Genomic DNA, 26,477 nt, shown 5'->3' with positions numbered 1-26,477 from the left:
CCTATATGCTACTTATGAGAAATTCACTAAATACATAAACAGGTTGAAAATAGAATGATGAAAAATAGTTAGCATGTAAATACTAACCATACAAATATTAGGCAAAGTAAACTATAAGATAAAGAGTAAAACCAAAATAAAAAGAATTTTATAATGATAAAAAATATCATTTAATCAAGAAGACATAATATTATGAAATGCATATGCATCCAAAGACAAGGTTCCTACATATATAAGGGGAACATTTTTAGGGAATTTAGATGAATCTTCAACAATAATTGGAAACTTTAGCTAGCTCTCTCTGTAATAAAACAAGTAAATAGACAAGATTTATAAAGATACAAAAGATTTAAACTACACTCTCACCCAAATTGACCTGATTGATATTTATGGAACCATACACCCAACACAAGTAGAATACATATTTTTTCTGAAGTGCAAATGAAATATTGGCTCAGATAGACTACATGCTGTGTCATAAAACAAGTCTTAATATATTTCAAAGGACTAAAATTATACAGAATATGTTTGTGAACCACATGATGCTAAATAAGAAACCAGTAGTTATAAGATTAGTAAATTTTTTTGTTTTTTAAGAAATGGGGTTCTTGCTCTGTTGTCCAGGCTGGAATGCAGTGGCATGATCATGGCTCACTGCAGCCTTGAATTCCTGGATGTGAGCAACTCTCCAACTTTAGCCTCTAGAATAGCTAGGACTACAAATGTGCACCACTGAGCCCAGTTAATTTTTTTTTTTCCCCCGTAGAGACAGGGACTTAGCTTGGTTACTCAGGCTGGTCTTGAAATCCTGGCCTCAAGTGATTCTCCTGCTTCAGCCTCTCAAAGCACTGAGATTATAGGCATGAGCCACCGCACTTGGCCAAGTAATACTTTTAATTAACCTATGAATGAAAGAAAAAATCTTAAGAGAAATTGGAAAAAAATTATAAACTCTAAAATACTGAAAACAAAAATATAAATATATGTGGCCTGCAGAAGAAGCAATCATTAGAAGAAAATCTACATTAAAATTATATATTTTATTTAAATATTATTTATAAATAAATGTCATAGATATGTATTAGAAATTTATGTTAGAAAAAAGGAAAAAGGTAAAACTAATGACCTTACTTTCACCTGAATAATTTAGAAAGCAAGCAATAAATTAAACATAAGGTAAATATAAGAAAGAAAATAATAAAAGTAAGAGTGGAATTCAACGAAATTGAAGAGAAAAAACAATAGAGAATATAAACAAGGCAAGAATGTGATTCTTTGACAAAGTTAATCAAAATAATAAACCCTAGCAGGACTGATCAAGAAAACTAAGAAAATATCAGAAATAAAATATGGAATATTACCACAGATCCTGAAGATGTTGAGACACTGTGAACAACTTAATGCCAAGAAGTGTTATTGTTTAGGAAAAATAGAAAAATTCCTTGAAAGATACAAGTTACCAAAATTGACTAAGATAAAATAGAAAATCTAAATAGCATTTTATTACTTTAAAGAAATGAAGTTTGCAATTAAATAATTTTCCACATATAAAATTTCAGGTCCATATGGTTTCCTTGTTTATTTGTATCAATGAATAAGAAATTTTAGTGAATGAATCCAATCAAAATATACAAAGATAATGTATTACGATCAATTTGAGTTTTTCTCAGGAATCCAGGATTAATTCAACATCTGACAAACAGTACATTTAACCATGCTAGCAAATTGAAAAAGAAAAAATGATTATCCTACTAGAGACAGAAGCTAACATTTAACAATTTACTATATGCATAAAATTATCAGCAAATTGAGAATAGAAGATAAACTTTATTGTACTCAGAATGTTAAGAATACTCAATTAAATAACAAAAAAGGCAAACAAACCCAATACAACTTGGTAAAAGACTCAAAAAGATACCTGGGAAAAGAATATATGCAAATTGCTAATAAGTACATGAAAAGGTACTCGATATATTTATTCATTAAGACAATGCAAATTAAATTAAAGTACCATGAGATACCTACCCCCGTATCTACCAGAATGACGACTTATTGAATCACAGAGTGAAAACACCAAATTTTGCAGAGGATGTAGAACAGCTGAAACTCTTATAAGTTGGTTGTGGAAATGTAAAATAATACCACCATTTAAAAAACTGTCAGTTTCTAAAAAAGTTAAATACACATCTACCCTATGGTTCAGCAATTTTACTCCTATGTATAGATTCAAGGGAAATGAAAACATTTGTCTACCATAAGCTTCATACAAAAAAGTTCACATCATTTTTATTTATCACAAACCCAAAACTAGAAACAATCTTGATTTCCTTTCAACAGGATAATGGATAAATTCTTTTATGTATACAATAAGATACTCAGTAACAAAAAGAAATAATCTACTAATACATGCAACAACGTGGGTAAAACTCAAATCTACTAATACATGCAACAACGTGGGTAAAACTCAAAAGTATTAGCTCAGTGATAGAAATCAAACACAAAATATGCATCCTGTATTCCTGCACTTATATGAAATTCTGGAATAGATAAAACTAACCTATAGTGATAAAAATCACAATAATGGTTGCTTTGTCATAGGGAATTGATGCACAGGAGCACAAGAGAACTTTCTGGGGTTATAAAAATGTTTTTATATTGATATATGTCATGTCTTTATCTGTTTTTTCTGCTGTAACAGAATACCTAAGATTGGGTGATCTGTAATAAACAGAAATCTACTGGCTCATGTTTCTGGAAGCTGGGAAGTCCAAGATCAAGGGGCTGGAGTCTGATGAGCATCTTCTTGCTATATTATCTTGTGGTGAAAGGGCAAAGAGACAGGCAGAGAAGGAGAGAGAAAGAGAAAGAGAGAGAGAGAGAGATGGAGTCTGGATTTGGCTTTTTATAATACATTCACTCCCTCAATAACAGCCTTAATCCATTTATGAGGGTGGAGCCCTCATGGCTAATCACCTCTTGAAGCTCCCACCTCTTAGCATCGTTGAATTGGGGATAAAGTTTTCAACACATTCTTTCTGGGTAGCACATTCAAACCACAGCATTCCACCCTGACCCCCCAAATTCACGTCCTTTTCACATTCAAAATACATTTATTGTATCCCAATAGCCCCAATTAACTTATTTTATCGCAACTCAAAAGTCCAAAGTCCAGAGTATCATCTAAATCAGATATGGGTGAGACTCAAGGCACAATTCATCCTGAAGCAAATTCCCTTCCTCTGTGAGCATGTGAAATCAAAATGAGTTATTTACTTCCAAAATACAATAGCAGGACAAGCGTCAGATAACTATTGCCATTCCAAAGTGAGAAATAGGAGGGAGAAAGGAGTAGCAGGCCCCAAGTAAGTCCATAACCAGCAGTGCAAACAACATTAAATCTTAAGACTATGAAATAATATTTCACTCCATTACTACCTCCTGGACACACTGAGGGGACAGTTTGGCCCCTATGTCCCCAGATAGCCCCACCCTTATGGTATTGTTGGGCTCAGCCCATACAACAGCTCTCATGGGTTGGAGTTTCAGGCCTGCAACTCTCCTAACCTGATTTTACACACTGTTACCTTTACAGTTTGGGGGTCTTGGAAGAGGGCCTATCTCTGGGGTTCCATTAAGCATTAACTTGTGGTAGTCCTTACCCCACAGGTCTGCTTGGCATTTCCCTAGTAGGGGCTCTCTGTTGTTCCTCTACCTGTGACAAGTCTCTGCCTGGGTCCCCAGGTTGTCAGCAATATCCTTTGAAATCTAGGTGGAGGAAGTCATGCTCCCACAACTCTTGCATTCTGTACACCTGCAGAATTAGCACCAAATTGATGCCATGGCTTGTACCTTCTGGAGGAGTAGTTGAGCTGTACCTGGGTCCTCTTGAGTCATGACTGGGCAGCTAAAGAGCACTGTACCAGAATGTGGGAACAGAGATTGTCAGTGGCCCTGGGTCATGAGCCCCAAGCTTCTGAGGGTGCCCTAGACCTTTCTTTAGACGTATTTCCTTCCCCCCTGCCTTAGCATTCTGGGACTGTGATGGTAAGGGTGGCATAGGTAATCTTTGAAGTGCCTTCAGGGTTATTCTTCCATTGTCCTGCTGAATAACCTCTGTCTTCCTTCTATGCATACTAATTTCCTTATCGAATGGTTGTGCCAATCCCTTGGTTTCCTCTCCTTAAAATGCTTCGTCATTCTCTACCATTCTTCCAGGCTGAAAATCCTTCTGTTTCTCTTTTAATTACAAATTCCATCTTTAAATAATCTCTTCTCATGTTTTACTATATACAGTTACAAGAAGCAGTGTAGCACACTGGAGGCTTTGCTGCTTAGATATTTCTTCCCAAAGTTACCCCCTTATATTGTACCTTCCACAAAGCCCTTGGTCAAGAACACAGTTCAGCCAAGTTCTTTGCTACTTTTTAAAGAAGAATAGCCTTTCCTCCAGTTTTCAACAACTTGTTCCTCATTTCCATGGAAATTTTGTTAATTACATTTACCATCCATATTTCTATCAAAATTCTGATCATGATGAATAATCTCTAAGAAGTTTCAGACTTTCACTGCAGCTTTCCTCTTCTTCCAAGCCCTCACCAGAATTTCCCTTAATTCTCTATTCATAGTAATATAGTCTTTTTCCAGCCAACTCCTCCAAACTCTTCCAGTCTCTGGCCATTACCCAGCCCCAAAACCATGTCCGCATTTTTAAGTATTTTTTTTTTTTATAGCTACACCCACTCTCCAGTACCAATTTTCTGTCTTTGTTTTGTGTTGCTGTAACAGAATATCACATACTGGGTACTTTATAATTAATAAAGATTTGTTGGCTTATGGTTCTGGAGGCTGGTAAGTCCAAGATCAAGGGACCAGCATCTAGTAAGGACTATCTTGCTATGTCATCCCATGGAGGAAGGACAAAGAGAAGGTAAGAAAGAGAGAAGAAGGTCAAACTCAGCCTTTTATATCAAAGTGGTAACAGTGTTCATTCATGAGGGTGAAGCCGTCATGACCTAATCACTTCTTAAAGGTCCCATCCCTTAGTATTACTGTACTAAGTTTCCAATACATAGTTTTTGGGGACACAGTCAAACCATAGCAGATGTTAGTAATCATTATATGTAATTTATGCATCAATTTAAAAAATGACCATATTAATTGCCTACTATGTGAAATGTACTGTTCTAAGTGCTGCTGGAGAAACACCATTAAAGACAGTAGAAGAGATCCTTGGTTTGGTAAAGAAAACCAACAAATAAAAATATAGCTGCTGGACATTAATAAATACAACAACTGGCATATATAACTGGGATGATGAGTAGTATTTATTTTGATATAATGAGCACCTGGGAAATATTGCCTGGGAAGGTAACAAGTGAGCTGAGTTCTGAAGAATGGCAAGGAGCAATCCATGGGATGTGCTGAATGAAGAACATTCTAGGCAGCGGCCCTAAAGTACTTGGAACATTTCAAAAACAGAGGAGAGGTTAATGTGTCAGCAAAATATTGAGATAAAGAGAAAGTTGTATGAGCTTATGGAGATCTAGGTAGGTATCAGAGTCACAGGGCCTTTGGGGCCATAATAGTGTAGATTTAATCAACATGGCCAGCACTTCTGTTTCTCATAGAATGGTAAGCACCAGATTTACTTTCTTAAATTAAACAGCTATTCAATCAAGAAGCAAGTATGAAACAGTAGGTTTCAACATTGGATACTATGCAATATAGGACTGCATTTCATGAAAAAAAGTAGAAAAAAAGGAGGTGAGCTGTATGATTTTCCAAGCTTATTGCCTAGAAGCAGTTTCCACTACAAGAAGCAGAAACTAAAACAGACACTGTCAGTCTTCCTGAGAAAGAGACAGAAATTAGAGTTTGGGGAGACCAATTGGGTGGAGTATTTTTGGCACAGAGTATCAGAAAGGAGAGGGTTACACTAAGAGAAACCACCATAGACTGGAAGAGACAGACTTCCTCAAATCTTTGGTTGTGTGCTAATCTCTGTATGGCAAGGAAAAACTGTCTTAAATCAAGGACAGAACTGCCAGAAGGGAATAGATCAGACAATTTATGCAGCTCACAGAGGATGGGAAGAATTTGTGCCAGGCTTAAAAGAACTCATAATACACAGACAATATTATACAGTCTTCTGAAGGACAGCCTCTTAGTTAAAGTACTTAAGTTAGTCCAAGATAAAGGCTGCTTTGTCATCACTTTAACAAAGCTTGAAAACAAACTTCAAAAGTATTAAACTTATTCCAAACAAATTAATTGAATACGATAAAAAAAATTCAATCTCTATAAAGAACAACATTCAAACCCACCACCTAATAAATAAAAACAATGTCTGGCATCCAATAAACATTGCTAGACAGGACAAGAGGGCAGAAATTATAAACTATTATCAGGCAGAAAAATCAATAAATAGAAACTCAGAAATGACACAGATAAAAGGATTTAGCAGAAAAAAACATTAAATCACTGATTATAAATATGCTAAATATACTCAAGACGGTAGAGAGAATAAATGAACATGATAGGGGGGACATGTAAAATAGATTTAAAAACCAAATGGAATGTCTAGAATTAAAATAATGTATTTCAAATAAAAAATAGACCAGATGGAATTAACACATTAGGCACTGCAGAAGAAAATACCTGTGAACTTGTAAGCATAAGAATAAAAACTTGTCAAAATGAAGCATAGAGAGACAAGTACTCAGTAAATGAAAAGAGTATAAGTGACATGTAGGACAGCATCAAATAGTGCAACATAAGTACGGGAAATAGAGACCTAGAATGTGGGTGAAAGGGGGAGGATAGAGAGAAACAGAAAAGAAAAATCATATTTGAAACGTTTTCAAACTTGATAAAAACTAAATTTTAGATAAAATTAATAAAACCAAAATAAAACCACACAAATACACATCATCATAACATTTCAGAAAACGAGGGATTGAGTAAAACACCTTAAAGCAGACAAATAAAAGAACATAATACATTCAAATGATGAAAGACAAAAATGACAGTAGTTTTTTTTGACAGAATCTATGCAAAATAGAAGAAAATAAAGCAACATCTTTTTAAAAAAGTCAAAAGTCAGAAATAGCCAAAAGAAAGAAAAAATAGTCTACAGTTCCATCTACACCCAGTAAAATAATCTTTATAATTTAAGAGTAAATAATCACTCATCTAGGGAAAAAGAGAAACTGAGATAATTTGAATTAGAGGTATTTTAAGGAAAGTTTTTCATGCAAAAGAAAATATTAGCAGATAGAAACTAGGGTTTCACAAAGAAATTCTAAGCACCATAATAGTAAATATGTAGGAAAATTGAACAGAATAATATTGAGTATTTAAATAAGTTTTTAAAAAGATAATTTATTGTTTAAACCAAAATGAATAACAATGTGTGTGGCCCTGATAATATATCTATCTATCTATAGAAATTAATGTAGGACAATCCCTTCCACTCCTGCTTTGCCACACACACACACACACACACACACACACACACACACACACAGAAGGGAGAAAATGAAAATACAAATGAAATGATATAACATCTGAAAGGAGATTGTGCCATATTAAAAATACATATTCTAAACCCTGCAGCAATAACTAAAAAGTAAGTAAACAAAGCATTTATCTAGTAAACCAATTATGGAGATACAATGAAGTCGAAAAAATACTCAAATATCAATAGAGGAAAAGGAAAATAAAGAACAGTACAAACAGAAAACAAGAAGATGACAAATTTAAACCTAGAAACAGTATTAATTAAATTACATTTTAACTGTCTAAACACTCTACCAAAACAGCATAGATTATTAGATTGGATTTAAAAAAAAAAAAAAAAAACAAGACCCAACTATGTGCTGTATACAAGGAACTGGTTTTAAATATCAAACCACAGATAGGCAAGAAGTAAAATAATAGAGAAAGATATACTATACTACCCCTAATAGAAAGAAATGTAGAGCAGCTATGTTAATCACAAAGTAGGTTTCAGGACAAAGATTATTTCCAGAGTTAAGGAGGAACATTCCATTATGATAAAGAAGCCATTCATCAGGAGAACAAAATTATCCTAAATATGTACTCACCAAATAACAGAGCTGAAACATATAGAAAGATAAAACTAACAGGATAAAAAGAAAAAATAAATCCAAAATAATTGTTGGGCATTTCAACATGCTTTCTCAGTATGTGATAGAACAATTACACAGTATATCAGGAATGATAAGACAACTTGAACAATACTTTAAAGCACTCTAAACTGATTTATAGTTATAGACCAATCCAATTCAACAACAGCAAAATACACATTCTTTTCAAGTACTCATGGACTATTAATTAAAGTAGATAACACTGTGGGCAATGTAATATGCCCTGATAAATTTAAAGTATGTTCAGTAACCACAATAGAATTATGCCAGAAATCAATAACAAAAAAATCTATACAATCCTCAAATACTTAGAAATTTTAAAAAAACATTTTAAAGAACTCAGAGGTAAAATAACAAGTAAAATTAGAAATATTATACTAAATGAAAATAAAATGTGATCTATTAAACTTCTAATATGTAGCATAGAAGTCATTTCATAACATTAAATGTTTATATTAAAAAATAATTATATAAACGAAACAAGAAAGAAACAAATATAAAGTTATCAGAATTAAGGAAATAATACAGACAACAACAGAAGTCAAAGAAATATAGAAAAGCAATAGTAAAAATTAAATAAGCCAGGTTTGTCAAAAGACCAATAACATGGATGAACCTCTAGCCATACTGATCAGGAAGAGAAGCGTAAAGACATAAATTACCAGTAACAGAAATGACTGTGGGGACATAACTGGAGGACCTACAGACATTGCAAGTAATAAGGAAATATAATGAATAATGTTGTACCACTAAGTTAGACCACCTAGGACAGACATCTTGAAAGATACAACCATCACTCAAGAAGAATTAGATCACCTAAATAGTCCCATATCTATTGAATTTGTAATTATAAATTTCACAAATATTTACAGGCTCAGATGGCTTTACTAATGAATTCTACTAAATGTTTAAGGAAGTAATACCAGTTATATACAAACTCTTTCAGAAAATAGAAGAGCAGGGATCATTTCCTAGTACATTTTATGATGCTAGGATTACCCTGATACAATAACCAGGCAGAACATCTCAAGAAAACCGTAGAACAATAGCCCTTGTTAACATAGACTCCAAAATTCATAACATAATTTTACCCAATTGAATGCAACAATATATATATTAAAGGATAATACAACATCATTGAATTGGGTTTAACTCAAGAAAGGAAGGCTGATTTAACATCTGTAAATCACTGAATACAGCCCACCTATTAGCAAACTTTTAGTTTTTAACAATACGAAACAAGTACCTCGATGGATGAAAAAAATATATTAGACAAAACATTGTACTCAATCACATTAGAAATTCTCTGCATACTAGGAATAGAAGGAAATTTCCTTGACCTAATAAAGGGCATCTAAGAAAGCCAGCTATTATTATATTTAATTAGGAAGATTGGATATGATCTCTTTGCAATTGAACAAAATGGCAAGAGAAAACATTTACCACCTGGAGAAGCTGGAAGTGAGACAACAGCTTTGTTTTTGAACTCAGCAAGTTGTGGCTCATTTGTGATATACTTAACAGTTTTGGGGGGTTTGTTCTTGGTTTTGTTTTTGCTTTTAGTTCATCTCTCTCCTGTTTCATTTTATTATGGGCAGCTAGAGAAGCTGGGAGGCAACTTTCACACTCTGGAAACCTCTTTAGCTAAATTATCTAACTCATTGGATACATTTCTATTTTTTATATTACTGTAAGCAACAGTGCTGTTAAAAGTTTTGCTGCTATATAGCAAGTATCTTTCCATCAGCATCCAGTAATCTTTCTCCTCACTTTCCTTTATTCCCTCACCGGCAGCCTCCTCAAGGCCCTTCTAGCATCTGCCTATGGTTTAGTCCCAAAGCCAATGCCCATGTGTCAGTTATTGTTACAATAGCACCCCCATTTAAGGTATCCAAATCATTCTAGTTATCTACTGCTGTGTAATAAATTACTCCAAATTTCATGGTGTAAAACAAGTTATTCATCATCATCATCATCATTGTGATTTCACGGTTTTAAGGGTTGACCGAACTAAGCTAGACAGATCTTACCAGGATCTCACATGTGACTGAAATCAGATGGTGGCTGAATCTGGAGTCATCTCAAAGACTTCTTCACTTATGTCTAGTTGTTGATGCTAGCTGTCAGCTGGGACCTCAGTGGGGACTCTAATCAAACAACCACAGCTGACCTCTCCATGTGACTTGGCCTTCACAGCACAGAGAGCAGTTTTCAAACACAAAAGCTCCAAGAGTGAGCCAGAAGGAATCTGTATCACCTTTTCTACCATAGCCTGGGAAATCGTGCAGTGTCACTCCTTTCTGCATTCCATTCTTTAGAAGCAGGTCTCTTATGGCCACTTATATTCAAGGGGAGAGGAATTAGGCTCCACCTCTTGATAGAAGGAGTGTGAAAGAGTTTGAGGACATGTTTTAAATCAACCACTTTTCAGCATAAATTAGAAAGATACCAACAGAAAAACAACAGGAACCCAGAGATTGCACATATGCTCCTGCAAATTCCTGAGTACTCCACTGCATCTGTTGCTACAAATCTGGGATCCAGATTAGAACTGAGGACACCATTGCATTAGGGGGATATTGTAAGACTTCCTCTTGGCTCTATTTCCTATCCCTGTTCCACTTTAGGTCTGTGTACTATCTGTCTCGCTGCATCCTGCATCTCCCAACTCTGTGTCTGGGGACTCTTAACAATTTTTCTACTCTCACAATCAAAAGGTACCTCTTGCTGTAGTTTTGTGATTCCCTTGGTCCTTGGATAAGAGAAAGCAAAGTATCTCTAGTGCTAAGGATTTACATGAAGTTTGCCTTCTTTCTTGCCCCTCTCTGATCCTGAATATTTATTTTCCTTGTTTCCACGTGTCTAGGCCCAGCTTCGTGCCTTGGCTACAAGAAGCACGTACTTGTCTTCTCTCTCATTTTTTCCCTGTGTTCCTTCCTGCCAGCTGCAATTGTTTTAAAGACAAAAGTGTCCATTTGATCCCTTTTCTTCATACCTGGGACTCTATCTGCTATTGTCAACATGCCCTTTTCCTGTGCTCTGCCCACCTGCCAGGGAGCCAGGTACTGCTCACCTCTGGCCCTCCTATGTGCACCACCTGCCCACCTGGACCTCCAGCTTCTACCTGTCGCCAAGTCCCCTGGACAGCAGGTTCCGCCATCTTTTTGGACTTCCCCAGCTGCTGGGACCTCCTCCAAAAGACTGTTGATATTCCACGTCTGGCCCTCTCTCCCACTGTGTCTAGTTTCTAGTTCTGATGTGTCCCAAAAAGGATCTGACTTTCGCTCTAGCTGCCATTGCCTCCTTTTCATTCCTATGATCCATGCCCCATTAGAAAAAAAAAAATCATCTTGTTAGAATCAAACCAACTTTGCTGTTTCAGTTAGAAACTTGATGGTAATTAGCTCTACTTAGCCATTACATAACGTGTACATATATCAAAATATCATGTTGTAGGTTATAAATATATGTATTTGGTTGTCAATTAAAAAATAAATTAACTAATTAAAAAACTTATATGGCCTCAAACTCCCTCACCTTCTCTGTTGCTTCATTTCTAAGAAAACTGTCTGCTCAGACTTTCCTTGACTGGTTTCTGGCCTTTATTTCCTTTGTCTTTCTTTGGTTACCAAGACCTGCAAGCTCCACACACCTGGCCCAGACCCAGGGTTTCAAATCCTGGCTGCTCTCACAATTTAGTAGTTATCTGGTCCTCAATAATCAGACTTCATCTTGCACATTCAGCTTTCCGGCCCCTCTCTAACCAGTATCACTAGTTGCTGGCCACTTCTGTCTGGGTTTTCTTATTCTATCTGGAGATGATATGAGCAAGATAATTTACTTCTGTAGTATAAAGTCTATTTATGCTATTTGTACATAATTTAGATTTGCAATGCGTGAGACAATATAACATTTGCTAAATTTTCCTTGACTTCTACTCCACTTAATGGAAACTTGAGAATTTGATTCTAGATTATTATATGTTGTTTTTGTTTCCATAAGACTGCTCAAAGCTGGCATGAATTTTTGATGGGGAGAATAATATAGTTAGCATGTTTATAAATTAACAGTCAAGGAGGTGTACAAACCCGAAATTATTCCCATAGGAAGCAAGTTGCTGGCTCTGACATCGCTTCCCTTTCTTAGCTTGCCAGAAACAGATGTTTACAGTTCTCTCATTTGGGGAATATATCCAGAAGGATGAATATTACCCTTGAGAAGTACAATATACTGTACATGACTTCTTATAAGCAAAGAAGTAGTTTATTTAAGCTTAGAAAAAGTACATGCTGACAACCTGTGCAAAGAAAGGAAAGAATGCCATAAAGCAATCTAAAAGCTTAGCCAGGACTCAACTTCATGGAATTTTTCGAGGCTGGTTGAAAGGGGCAATTGAAATAGTGCTTAGAGTGCCACAGATGGAATTAGACCTAAAAGACCAAAGTCCTTTTGACACAAAGCCAGTACTTTCTGAAAAGTGAAAAATATCAGTCATCCAGCTGTCTGTTTTGCCCACATTTCACAAAGGAATCCAGTTTCTTTTTAACAAATAAAAAAACTTTAATTAAGCTGTTTTCACTTAAATCAAAAGGTATTTACAAGGAGCTTCTCATATACAAAACACCATAGACACTATGTTTGCATATATGCATAAAAATGGTATATGACAGTCCCTATTTTCAAGGACTTCAAAATATAAATTGCTAGATTCTGAAACATAAGTCTGAAAAATAAGATGTCTGAAAATGAAACTAGTTTGGTTAATTTCTCTACTGCTGCCAGAAAATCTAGCTTACATTCTAATTGAAAGGCATTCTTAGAATAGATAGCTTTTTTTTTTCTTTTAAGGTAGCATTCCTGATTTTGCTGGGGATTGGATATCTGACATGCAACTCACAGAAATGTGTCTGCATTGTTGAATGAATGGAGCCATGCACATATTGGAAAAGAAATGGAACAGCTCAGAGGTTCCAATAGATAGGGAAAGAGTTGAAGCCACCAGAGCCCAGTGGTATGCAGCAATCAGAGATGGGATGACTCCCTTTGAACAAAAATGTCATGCTGACCTGGCAGAGAAGATGCCAGGATGCAAACTCTGCAAGTGGTATCTGGCAGCTGCTATCTAAAGGACAGAGTCAATATACAATCAGAGTGACCTGAAACCACCAATCACACACCACTGTCTTCAGGGACACAAAGCTCCAGCATTTTCAGTATGCAATACTGTCCTTCTCTGCTCATCAAACAAGAAATACCTGGGAATCCTGGCGTCAGTGGGTGTCTTCACATAACCAGTTCAGGCACACTGAGCTGCTGGCCTGTGTGGCTTTGATGCCTGTGGACAGAGGACTATCAAAATAGTCCTACCTAGCATTTGGACTTGAAGCTTCACGGTCATTAAGACGTGTCATATTTGTTCCAAATATATAATATACTGAAAGTTCAAGACCCTCTTCTGACCAGAAGTTTTGACAACTTTATTGCTTTACAGTGAATTGACTGAGTTGAGAATATGATCTGCCTAACATTTTCAGCTGCCAATCATTTAGTTCAGGGTCACCTCAGAGTCAATACTGTTGATCATGCTTGTCAAAATATCTGATAGAAGAAAAGCCATATTTTATAAAATCATGAGTATGGTCTCACCCAGTAATTCTATATCTGTGAATGTATCGAGAAAGTTTGTGAAAACAGCATTTATGATAGCTAAAAATGATATAAAATCTAAATGGTTATACAAACCAGGAGTGCTGTATTGAGGAAAGTTTTATAAAAATAAGAATTATATTTTCAGAAAGAGATTTTCACCATATAATGTTGAATCATAAATGCAGATCACAAAGTTGTATTTATTCAACAAATATTTATTGAATGCCAGCCATGTCGTTGTTCCAGGTCAAGGAGTACTACCAGGGACAAAAACCAAAAACCAAAAAGCTCTTCTGTTGTGGATATTGCATTCCATGAGGAATATAATGTATTTTATAATGTTCTTTCAACTATATAAACAAACAAAATAAGCAAGCAGAGAAAAGAAACTGAAAGGAAATTGTAGTAGATGCTCCATCCGTATCCCTCAGATCTCTTCACCATTTCTGTGCGCACCATCCCCAGTGTGCTTTCCCTCCCAAAGCCAGCGCCTGCATCTCTGTTGAAAGTCTTCTGCCGGGCTGGCTGCAGACCCTGCTTTGCCAGAAGTGCCTGGGAATGTAGGTGCTCAGGGGTAGCTTTTAACCAATGACTGATGGAAACATGGTGTAAATATTCCATCTCCCTTGTCCAGACTAGGACATCGCTCTCTGTCCTGTGGATTGAGCCAACGTTACCCTCTGTACGACCTTGTTCACTATCATACCTTTGCTGCTGGGAAGTTAAACTAAGACTATTATATGACCCTAGATGGCACATTAATAATAAGCATAGCTTACTTTTATGGAGGGCCTCTTATGTTTCAGATTTTAACATAAATTATCTCTCTTAATTTTCACAGCAACATTTTGAGGTTATTACTATTAGTATCCTAATAGTATAGAAGAACATAAGATGTGTGCATTTTCTTTTTCTCCCTTATGTTTCTATGTCCTTTCCAAATTTCTACCTTTATAAGCATAGGGCCCATGGACGCTCACTTTCTGGAGTGCTGGGTTTAGTAGCTGCACCTGTGATGCACTTCGGGTAGCTTTAGAGCATTACTACTCTTATATTTAAATGCAATTATCTGCCCATCAACAAATGGTAAGATGATTACATCATCACCAAGGATGGCTCTTAATCTCTGTCAATAAATTCCCTTGTGGAAGTGAACAAAAATTTAAGGGTTCAACTGGATTTCTGCTATTGCCTCTGAAATTGGCTTCATTATCTGAGAGTTTTCGTTCAGCCTAATTTAATCTTTCAAAGCCACTTTAGTTTAAAATATTATCTTTTTACATATTCTTCTGACTTTTCTTCAAAATGTCCAAATTAAGTTATTTAAGTTAACGATGAATCACTCTGGTCTTAATGTCACACTTGCATTAAGTGTTGTTAGAAAATAATTGCATTGTCATAAGATGTTTACTTACCCAATCATCATTTGTCAAAGCTCATCACAGACCATTTTCTTAACCATCATCTCCATGGCTCTTTACCCCTTCCATAGGACCAAAAGGCAGAAAGGTCTACTAGTGAAATCGAACCACTCATGTGTTAATGAACATGGTTTATTTGTGATGATTTAAGAGCACAGTCATCTAGGAAAGTGATTCTCTACATATCTCACAGTAGAAGTGGTGGACTTGAGCCAGGGCAGCACTCTTTTTGTTAGGGCCTTAATCTGTGTGGGTAGACATTCCTAAAGTTCTATATTACTTGGATTTTGGTCTCATGGAAAATAAACCAACTCTTAATAGCTTGGGCAAAGCAAGCATTTAAAGAATGGTGAAGTCTATGGAAATTTTAAACTGCCAAGCCAAAGGGATAGGAGGGATGTGTCTGGGTCTCAGGAATGCACCTTGGTCAGAAATAAAATCTACAAGAGGATCCTGCATTCCTAAAAATAGTCTTGGCTTGGGTTATGGTATTTTCTTTTAACATATCTATATCTTTATTTTTAAACTGCATTTCTTACAAGCAGTATATAGTTTAGTTTTTCTTTATTATCCATTAAGACAGTTTCTTCTTTTTAACCATTCTTCTTTTTACATGATTTATATTTAAAATAACATCAGATTGCCTGGTTTTAAAATCTACCATTCTGCTAGTTATTTTCTAGTTTTCTACCTATTCTTTGTTGCTTTTTACATCCTTTCCTAGCCCCTCTCTTTTCACTTAATTATTTTTAGTGTTCCATTCTATGTTCTCCGTGGTTTTGATTGCTGTATCATTTTAGTTTATTTCCAGTGGTCTCTTCTGAGTTCATAATATGTGTCTTTAACATCACAATCTATCTTTGAAGAATATTAATTCTGTTTTACCGATAAGCCTTACTTTCATTTTTTTTCCCTCTCATCTTTTGTGCTATTGTGGTCATATAGTTGACATCTGTGAGTGTTACAAACCCTAAAACACATTATTATTATTATTGCTTTATGTAGTCAATTATCTTTGAAAGAATTTAAATTGAGAAAAATCTCTTATATTTACTCGTGTATTTATTAATTCTATTTCCCTTTATATATCTTTCTGTTGATTTAAATTTCCATCTGGTTTCATTTTCCTTCAGCATGAAGAATTTTCTTTAGTATTTCTCTCAGTGCAGATCTACTGGCCATTGATTCTCTCAACTTTTTTTTAAGTGAACATCTATGTATTTTACTTTCATATAATTTGAAGTTGATGATTACCTTTTTCCTACACATGAAACTTCTCATTCTATTGTCTTCTGGCCTGCATTGTTTTCAGGGAGTCATTCTTTTTTTTTTTTTTTTTTTTTTTTTTTTTTGAGACGGAGTCTCCCTCTGTTGCCCAGGCTGGAGTGCAGTGGCACAATCTCAGCTCACTGCAAGCACCGCCTCCAGGGTTCATGCCATTCTCCTGCCTCAGCCTCCCGAGTAGCTGGGACTGCAGGTGCCAGCCACCAAGCCCGGCTAATTTTGTTTTGTATTTTTAGTAGAGGTGGGGTTTCACCGTGTTAGCCAGGATGGTCTCGATCTCCTGACCTCGCGATCCGCCCGCCTCGGCCTCCCAAAGTTCTGGGATTACAGGCGCGAGCCAGCGCGCCTGGCTTTAAGGAGTCATTCTTAACTTCATTGCTTTGAATGCAATGTTACCTTTTTTCCCCTCTGTCTTCTGTTATAATTTTCTCAATATCATTGGTTTACATCAATTTGATTCTGACATACCTTGAGGTGGTTTTCTTTATGTTTATCCTGCTACATATTTGCTGGGTGTCCAGAATCTGTTGCTTTATAGTTTTCACCAAAATTGGAAACTTTTCAGCTATTATTTTTTCAAATATGTTACAGCCTCTAACCACTCCTTTTAAAGATACAGTTACATAGTAACATATATATTAGGGTATCTACCATTGTCTTACAGGTCACTGATTTCTGTTCATTTTGTGTGTGTGTATGTATGTATGTGTGTGTGTGTGTGTGTGCGCATGCACCTACCTTTTCTCTCTTTCTCTATGCTTCAACTGGATAGTTTCTAATACATGAATTCAAGTTCATTGTTCTTTTCTTCTGTAGTAGTCAATCTACACTTAAGTCCATTCAGTTAATTTTTAATTCTCAACGTTGTATATTTAAACTACAGAATTCCCATTTGGTAATTTTTATTGCTTTAATCTGGCCTCTCATTAATAGTTTTTTTTTTTAAATCCTTAGCATTTTTATAGCTGTTTTAAAGTTCTTATCTCTTAATCCCATTATGTCTCATCTCTGACATTTCCATGCCTGTTTCTGTTTATTTATTTATTTTAATCGAGGGTCACAGTTTCCTACTTCCTTATATGTCTAGAAATTTTAAATTTTTGTTTGGTGTCTAAATTTTTTTTTAAAGGCATTGGCATTTATTTTGGCAAACATTTAAGTTATTTTTAGATCCACTTAAGCATCTGAGGCTTAGGTGTAAGCTTTGCCAGGATGAATCTAGAGTAGCCTTCGCTCTAGAGATAGTTTATCCGTGCAACGAAGGTGTGACATTCTGGTGCCTCTGTTCAAGGCCTTGGGTTTTCAACAAGATCTCATCACCTTGGATTGTCAGAATACAAGCTGCCATTCTCTGCTTGGGTTCCATCTCCTTTCACCATGGTCTTGGAGTTCTTCCAGGAAAAACTTGATCACCTTATTTGTTTTCTTACTCTCCAGGATCAGAATCTCGTTCTGTCCTTTGTCTAATTTTGGCAAATGAATGTTTTCTAAATATTGTTTCATTTTCCAGTTGTATATGATGAGAGATTGTCGGGTGTCTTCTATTCCAATGTGGCCTGAAGCAGAAGTCCCACCGTAAGATATTTTAGCAAAGGAAAAACATGACTAAGTACAGGAACATTATTGGCAAAGATCACTATCTGAGACATTTAGACTGTAGATTCAAGAGGTTAGAGTAAAGAAGGAACATTAATTAAGAAATGTCATTAATCAAGAAAAGAGATGTAATCTAAGGCATCAAAAACAGAGAAAGGTTGAAAATCAGGAGATCAAAGTCAGCAATGCTTTAGGTAATTATTCATTGAATTCCTTTATTAATAAATATTATTTATTGCCTGCTCTATAAAAAGCATTTACTTGTTTATTCAATCATCAATCACTTACTAACCTCTTATGTGCTAAGCATTGTGATATATATGAGAAATACTGTCTGTCCCACAATGCTCACTCTGGAGAGCAGTGCTATCACACAGAACGTTCTTCAGTGTCAGAAAGAGTAGCCACTATCCATAAGAGAATAGTATAACTGAGAAACTAGGTTTTCGATTTTAATAAATTCAAATTCAAATTCAAATAAATGCTGAATATTGCAAGTGGCAACCACACTGGACTTTGAGCAGTTCTAGAGGGATACAACATATACAGAGACACATATTCACAAACACACACACAGATACACACACGATTATAATTAATTCTATTACTACTAAATGCAGAGTTTCTTAGGTTCCTATCAGAATCCAACACAGAACATCTAATCCTTTTGAGATTAAGAAGGGGAGAAACATGAAGAAGTTGTTTGCATTTTAGTTGAGTTTTGAAAGAGAGTAATTTTTGCCATTACTGCGATAGCAAAACCCGCAATTACTTGTGTACCAACCTGATAGTAAATATGCTATTAAGTTCCATAAAAAAAATTTTCTTTGACAAGAATTTTTTGAAGACCTAGAAATGCTAGGATTCAGAAATGCTAAGTCAGTTTCTGAATCCCAAGAAGCCTAACTCAAAAGTAATCTCATGGGTCAGAACTTTATACTTCTTAAAATTTGAGTCCTTCTTTGTATGACCAAACTACTATCTGGGAGTCGGTCTGCAGGACTGGCATATGGGCCTATTAACACCATGTATCCTTGGCATAGACTTATAGGTAACATCTTTATCATGGACTGCAGCAGAGGTGATGTGTTGTAAGTAGAGAGTCAGATTAAATACACTTTTTTTCTTTTCTTTTTCTTTTTTGAGACAAGGTCTCGCTCTGTTGCTTAGGCTGGAGTGCAGTGGTATGAACATGGTACACTGCAGCCTCAACCTCCTGGGATCAAGTGATCCTCCCACCTCGGCCTGCTGGCCTCCTGAGTACCTGGGACCACAGGTGTGTGCCAACATGTCTGACAAATTTTTAAATTTTTTATGGAGATAAGATCTCACTATGTAGCCCAGGTCAGTCTTGAACTCCTGGGCTCAAGCAATCCTCCTGTCTTAGCCTCCCAAAGTGCTGGGATTCCAGGCATGAGCCATGGTGTCCAGCCTCAGATTAAAAACCCTTATTCGGCCAGGTGTGGTGGCTCATGCCTGGAATCCCAGCACTTTGGGAGGCCGAGGCAGGCGGATCACCTGAGATCAGGAGTTCAAGACCAGCCTAACCATCATGGAGAAACCCCATCTCTACTAAAAATACAAAAATAAGCTGGGTGTGGTGGCATGTGCCTGTAATCCCAGCTACTTGGGAGGCTGAGGCATGAGAATCGCTTGAACCTGGGAGGCAGAGGTTGCAGTGAGCCAAGATGGTGCCACTGCACTCCAGCCTGGGGTAGGGGATAGAGCAAGACTCTGTCTCCAAAAAAAAAAAAAATAGCCCTTATTCCAAAGGTAGATTCTCCTTGTCTTTGACACTATTACTAGGTTACTTTCATTGGGATTGTAAAATAACTTTATATAGGTCATCTAGGAGAAGTGTATTTTCAGGGTGTTGTCTTAGAAGCTAAAAATAAAATTAGATTAGCGGTAATTAGTGAAGTGGGTGTAATTTCATACGTTTGGCTGTAATCATTTCCTAAAGTGGTTTTCTCTTGATTTGACTTTCCAGTGCATTGTATTCCCTTGTTGAAAGAAAATATGCATTCTGTACCCCCTACAAAGGCAATTTTAAGGGAAGTACAGTAAACATAAACTAATGTAATGATGGGCTACATAGAATGCTCTGTTTACATGAAATACACCACTAAAAATACTCTTCATGGTAACAGTGTGAAAGTAGTAATATTGTAGTCCTAAACAATTCCAAGCTATTATTTTATTTTGCATGATGTTGTTGGCAGAATCTAGTCTCAATAATTACTTCTTTAAGAAGAGGGAAAAAAACAGTTTAATGCACTCCAATGCAGACTCTAAAAATATCAGAGAAACAAGTATACAAGGATCAGCCTATTAATAGCTTGAAACACTGTCAGTTGGTGGGATGGGACACACATTTTTTTTTTTTATAGTGAGCCAAAGTCTAGATTTTACTGTGGAGATATATACTTTGAATCTGTAGCACACTTAAAGGTGAGAAAAGGCTGTAAATGATTAAAATCCCTTGTTTCACAACACCCTGCAGGAGACATTAATTCTTCCAAGAGATGTCACAAAAACTCTCAGAAATTCTCAGATGCTGATTGATTCAATTATAATTAATTTGAGACATTAAATTAAGATGAGACACTTTTACAAGATTGGTAAGAATTATACACAAACTAAATTATGATTTGCTATTACAATCACAGAAACCTATGAATCCTTGAACTAAGCATTAACATGAGTTTGTCTAAATGTAGTAGGAAATGACAGTTCAGCAAATACGGCACAATTCTGAGGAAGCCCCCTGCAGCGGCTCTAGAAAGAGGTTTAACTGGCATCTTTTATGTTTCACTCAGACCCACAATACATTCTGGGCAAATATGTAATGAGAGACCATTTCCTTGACACTTTCATTGCAACATTGGAAAACTCCAAACCCCATAAATAGGACATTATGAGTGAGATGGTTAGTAGACCTTTACTGATGTTTATGATGGTAAGACAAATGACTTAATAGAAGGGTAGATGAGACTCAGGTGTCCGCACCATAAACAGAGGTCAATTGACTGTTTGTCCATGGATGAATTGGGAGAAAGATACTAAAGTGTGTAACAACTCAGCAAGCCTCTATAAGTTATGTAGCACCTGCGAATTCCTTTGTTCACTTTCTTTAATTTCTTAAGAGCATGTATTTTATTTTTCTTTCTTAGTGAGATATAGCTTACATAAAGTATATAAACCTTACTTGTGCAATTCAAATAATTTTTTACATTTGTATATATCCATATACCCACCATCCAAACTGAGACATAGAACATATTCAGAATCTACGCCAACTTCTAGGATTCCCAGTTGATAACACCATTATTCTGATATCTAGCACCATAGATTTGTTTAATCTGCTTTAGAACTTTATGTAAATGAAAAAATGCATGATATACTGTTCAGTGTTTTGATTTTTTCACTCAACGTAAGTCTAAGAGATTCATCTTGTTGGTGCATGGATTCATTAATTTTTGCCATTGTACAGTATTACTTTGTATAAATATAGCATAGTGTATTTACATGTTGTATTTTTAATGAACATTTGGGTTGTTTCCAGATTTTTGATATCCTTAGTAATGCTGCCATAAGCAATATTCTGTGTATCTTTTGGTAAACATAAATGCTTATTTTTCTGGGATACATATGTAGGAGTGGAATTCTGGGATATAAAGTAACATATATTTAGTTTTAGTAGACTGTCAAATGGTTTTCCAAAGTAGCTAAACCAACTTACACTAACACCAAGTAATGTATGAAGGTCCTAGTTGTTTCACATTTTCACCAGTACTTGGTATTGTCAGATGTAATTTTTAAATTTTAGCCCTTCGGGTTGAGGCGCATTGGTATTGTACTAAAATTTTACTTTGCGTTTCTCTGCTAGCTAATAATGCTGAACATCTTTACATGTGCTCATTTTCCATTCGATATTTTCATTTGCAAAGTTTCTGTTCACATCTTTTGCTCAATTTTTAAAATGGGCAAAACAACAACAAAAACACTGACCATAAAAGAAAAGATTGATAACATACTTCTATTAAAATTATGAACTTTCTTCATTAAAGACGTTAGGAGTGTGAAAAGGTGAGTCAGATGAGATAAGAAATGTGTATATTTGAAATTTGATTAGGGTTAAACAGTTTTCACTTTCCATGGGTGATAAAGACAGGACTGTGTGTGTTTCTTTCCCAGTGCTGCACGTGGTGCTTGGCATACAGTATGTGTTGAATGAATATCTGTGAATAAATGCATGGATGTGTGAGTAAATGAATAAAGGGGATGGCCTTATTTAAAGGTATATAGATGAACACCCTCTAATGCACTATTTGCTTTTCCTAAGGTTAAGAGAAAGTTCAATCTTAGCAAGAATGGGACTCTGAATGTGACTTAATAGCAATGCGAGAGTTGGCCCAAATGAAAACTAGTCCCTAGAGCTAATGTACAAGTTCCAGTTGAGTGAAGTCTGTCTCCCCAATAATCTTTTATTGATGCCCTGAGTCACAATAGATATTCAACCTAAGATACGCTCATGGCATTGTGGCAGTGGGTACAGACTACTTGAGGGCTTCCTAGTCTACTGGAAAGAGAATAACGCTGAAGTCTAATATCTGGACACTGCTACAAATAGGCAACAAATAATTTACTTTCCAGTTTTGATTTCAGTTTCCCCAGTTGTAAAATAACACGGATCATCTATGGGCTCTCTGGACCCTACTTGCTCTGACATTCTGTCCCTGGAGAGCTCAGGGAAAACAGCTTTTATGGGAGAAACAGTACTAGTCATCCCTGGAGGTCAAGATGACCTGAGCAATGTACTCTCCCAAGTCCCAGAAGGCTCACATTCCCTTTATACTTGATCCAAAAAGGCAGTCTTTTAAGCTGTCCCAGCACCTAACTACTCTCTTCTGTAGGCTGAGATGAAAAAAACTCCAGACTTCTTTGGAAAGGGAGCCTAAACCCAAAACAACAATGCTCCTTGGATACAAGTAACATTTTCTTCTAGAAATAGAAAATGTCCTCTAGCTTAGTTATAATTTCTACAATCTGTTCTGCCAAATTTTTTTTTGGTTTGTAGAACTGCTATTCGGAGTTCTTTTGGCCAAAATAAAAATCTAACGCGTTTGTATTAGCCTGATAATTTTCATGGGATGCCCCATTTAAGAACTGATAAAAAGGTTATGATAGAAATCTTGTATCTTTTTATAAAGAAGCTAATTCTAATTATTCACTTATTGAAACACAATCTATACACTACTTTCTATTTAAAAATATGTATTAAAATAATTCATCATGCCATAAACATATTTTCTTCGTTCTCACTTGAAAATAAATCTTTATTTTAAACAGCAGTTATCCTAGATGTGATGTGTGATAGAACATGTAAATTAATTTGCCTCTAAAAAATTAGTTCCTCTATTATCACTCACCAAATTTAGTAGTAGAAGAGATCCACTGGCCTGCATGATAAACAAATTTAGTCTCCCTGCTAGGAGACAGGAAAGATATATGAATGGCTTTCCAGTAACCAACCAAAAGCAAGATAGTAACAGTCCGGCTTATGCAAAAAGCATTTGTGTATCTCACTTCAAATGTGACTAATATCAATTGAAGTAGCTCCATCACGAAAGGGAAGTAGGAGAATTGATGCCCAGTCCCTAAGATTTGTTTTTTAAAAAAAAAGGCAGTCAAAAATTGTGTCATGCTCTGCTGACAGTCTTAAATAAAAAAGATCTTACATGCTTGGGTGAGCTCCATGGAAATGATGCCACACTCAAATAAGAGGGGAATTCAACATATTTATGGAAAATAGAATTAAAAGATAAAAATAAAAAATATAAACTTTATTTCTTAACATAAGCTTCATCAAGGTCAAGACACTTTTGCAAGTTATGATATAATTTAGTCCATCTCTGAAGAACTGAGGGTGCTAGGAATTTAACTATGCCAATGTGGTCTTTTTGCTACATTATTTACTGAAGAACAATTGATGCCTTTTAAAGATTTTTCAAAATTAGGAAACAAAAAATAGCCAGAAGGAGCTAAATCAGGACTGGAAGGTGGATGCCTAACAATTTCTCATAGAAACTCACAAAATTGCCCTTGTTTGATGGGAAGCATGAGCAGGCGCCCTGTCATGGTGCAGAAGGACTCTGGTGAAGCTTCCCAGGGGCTTTACTGCTAAAACTTTGGTTAACTTTCTCAAAACATTCTCATAATAAGCAGATGTTACTGTTCTTTGGTCCGGCAGGAAATCAATAGGTGGCTTGCCTTGAGCATCCCCAAAAAACTCTTGCCATGGACTTTGCTCTTGAATGGTTTGCCTTTGCTTTGACTGGACCATTTCCACCTCTTGGTAGCCATTGCTTTGATTCTGCTTTGTCTCCAGGATTGTACTGGTAAAGCCATGTTTCATCTCCTGTTACAATTCTTTGAAGAAATGCTTTAGGATATTGATCTCACTTGTTTGCAGTTTCTGTTGAAAGCCCTGCTCTTGTCTGCAGCTCATCTGGGTGCAACCATTTTGACACACATCCAGGGGAAAGTTGGCTCAACTTTACTTTTTCAGTTAGAGTAGTGAAGCTGAGCCAACTGAGATGTCTATGGTGTTGGCTATTATTTCTGCCATTAATCACCAGTCCTCTTCAATTAGGGCCCGGACAAGATTAATATTTTGCTTCCAAATTGATATACATGGTCTTCTGGTGTGGGCTTCATCTTCAACATCATCTGGTCCCTTCTTAAAATGAGTTATCCATTTGTAAACTGCTGTTTTCTTTGAAGTATTGTTCCCATAAGCTTTTTCTAAAGCATCAATGATTTCACCATTCTTCCACCCAAGTATCATCATAAATGTGATGTTTGTTCTTGCTTCAACTTTAAGAGAAATCATGTTGCTTTGATAGGGGGCCTTTTCAAACTATGTCTTATCCTTTTTAGTGCCTGAAACTAGCTACTGTTTAGACATGTTATAACAAATTACTATGAGTTTATTTTTGTGCCAAAACATTTTGAAATTCACACATAGTTTTTTCATAATACACCTTTTCCATGGATTCCTAAAGACCCCCGATACACTTGTCTTGAAACATTATCTTTAAACCCAGATAATGTTAATAATGATAGACAACATTTGCCAAGAACTGAACCAAGTACTTTTTAAAACCTTATTATTTTGAAACTATCCTACCATATAGGTCTGTATTATCACCAATTTACGGATGAAGATGCCAAGGCATGGAAGGTTAAGAAATTTACTCAACATCAGCAAGGAATAAAGTCTAAATATGAACAGAGGTAGTCCAGCTTTTAGCTATTTCATCTATGCTACATCTGAAGAGATCCTGATAGGCTCTATGGTGAAACAAAAATGCCTGAAAACTCGTTGCTATATTGCAAATTGTGAGGTGGAGTCTAATTTTCCTCCCCTACAATCTAGGTGGGCTTTGTTAACTTTCTTTACCAATAGAATGTGGTGGAAATGCATTCAGGGACTTCTGAGGCCAGGTGATAGAAAGCCATGTAGTTTGCACCTGGGTCACTTGGAGCTCTCACTGTCTGGATTCTGTCTCCCAGAGCCTACTGCCACACTTTGAGAAGCCCAAATCACATGGAGTGGCCATCAGAAGGTACTCCTGCAACATCCCCAGCTCATCTACCAGATGATGGCTAGTGTCAACTGTGAGATATTTGAGAGAGCTATGTGAGACATCTATTAATAACTTAGCTGAGCCTTCAGATGCCTGCGGTCCTGGCTGTAACCACATGACATACCCTCAAGCAAGAGACACCAAACTGAGCAGACAACTCAAGCAACCATGAGAGATAAAAATATCTGTTTGGTGCCACAAAGTATTAGGGTGGTTTATTACATAGCAAAAGATAAATGGAAGAGTCTTGTGTTTATAAATGAATTTTATGTTAAAAGAATATTTAAAAATTGACTGTTTGAAACTCAGAATACACCTCCCCATTGTAACAATGTTATAAATAGTTGTAAGGTTCCTAGACCAGTTCACAAAAGTCTATTTAGCTCACAATGTAGCTTAAATTGGCAATGAAAATAGTAACAAACAATATTGTTATTAATACAAGACTAGGAATTAAACTAAACAGCTTAAAAATATGAGAGAAATTAGAAGCAGTTTGAAAACATTTTACATTAAATGTATTTGAAGGGAAAAGAATTTAGTTATAAGAGATAATTTCCTTTTGACAGGTATCTTTCAAGATGTCTATAAATTAGTGGCATCTCCCTTCATTAGGCTGAATCTAACTACAAAATTTATGGTTTTTCTCAAACTCATTTCAACCATAATTAGGGGTATAAAAGGGCTGTGTATTAAAAATAAGAAGA

Source organism: Pongo abelii, chromosome 10 (assembly GCF_028885655.2).
Source record: "Pongo abelii isolate AG06213 chromosome 10, NHGRI_mPonAbe1-v2.0_pri, whole genome shotgun sequence".
In the NCBI taxonomy this organism is placed as follows: Eukaryota; Metazoa; Chordata; class Mammalia; order Primates; family Hominidae; genus Pongo; species Pongo abelii.
The sequence above is the reverse complement of the archived record's forward strand: the minus strand, read 5'-3'. Positions refer to the sequence as shown.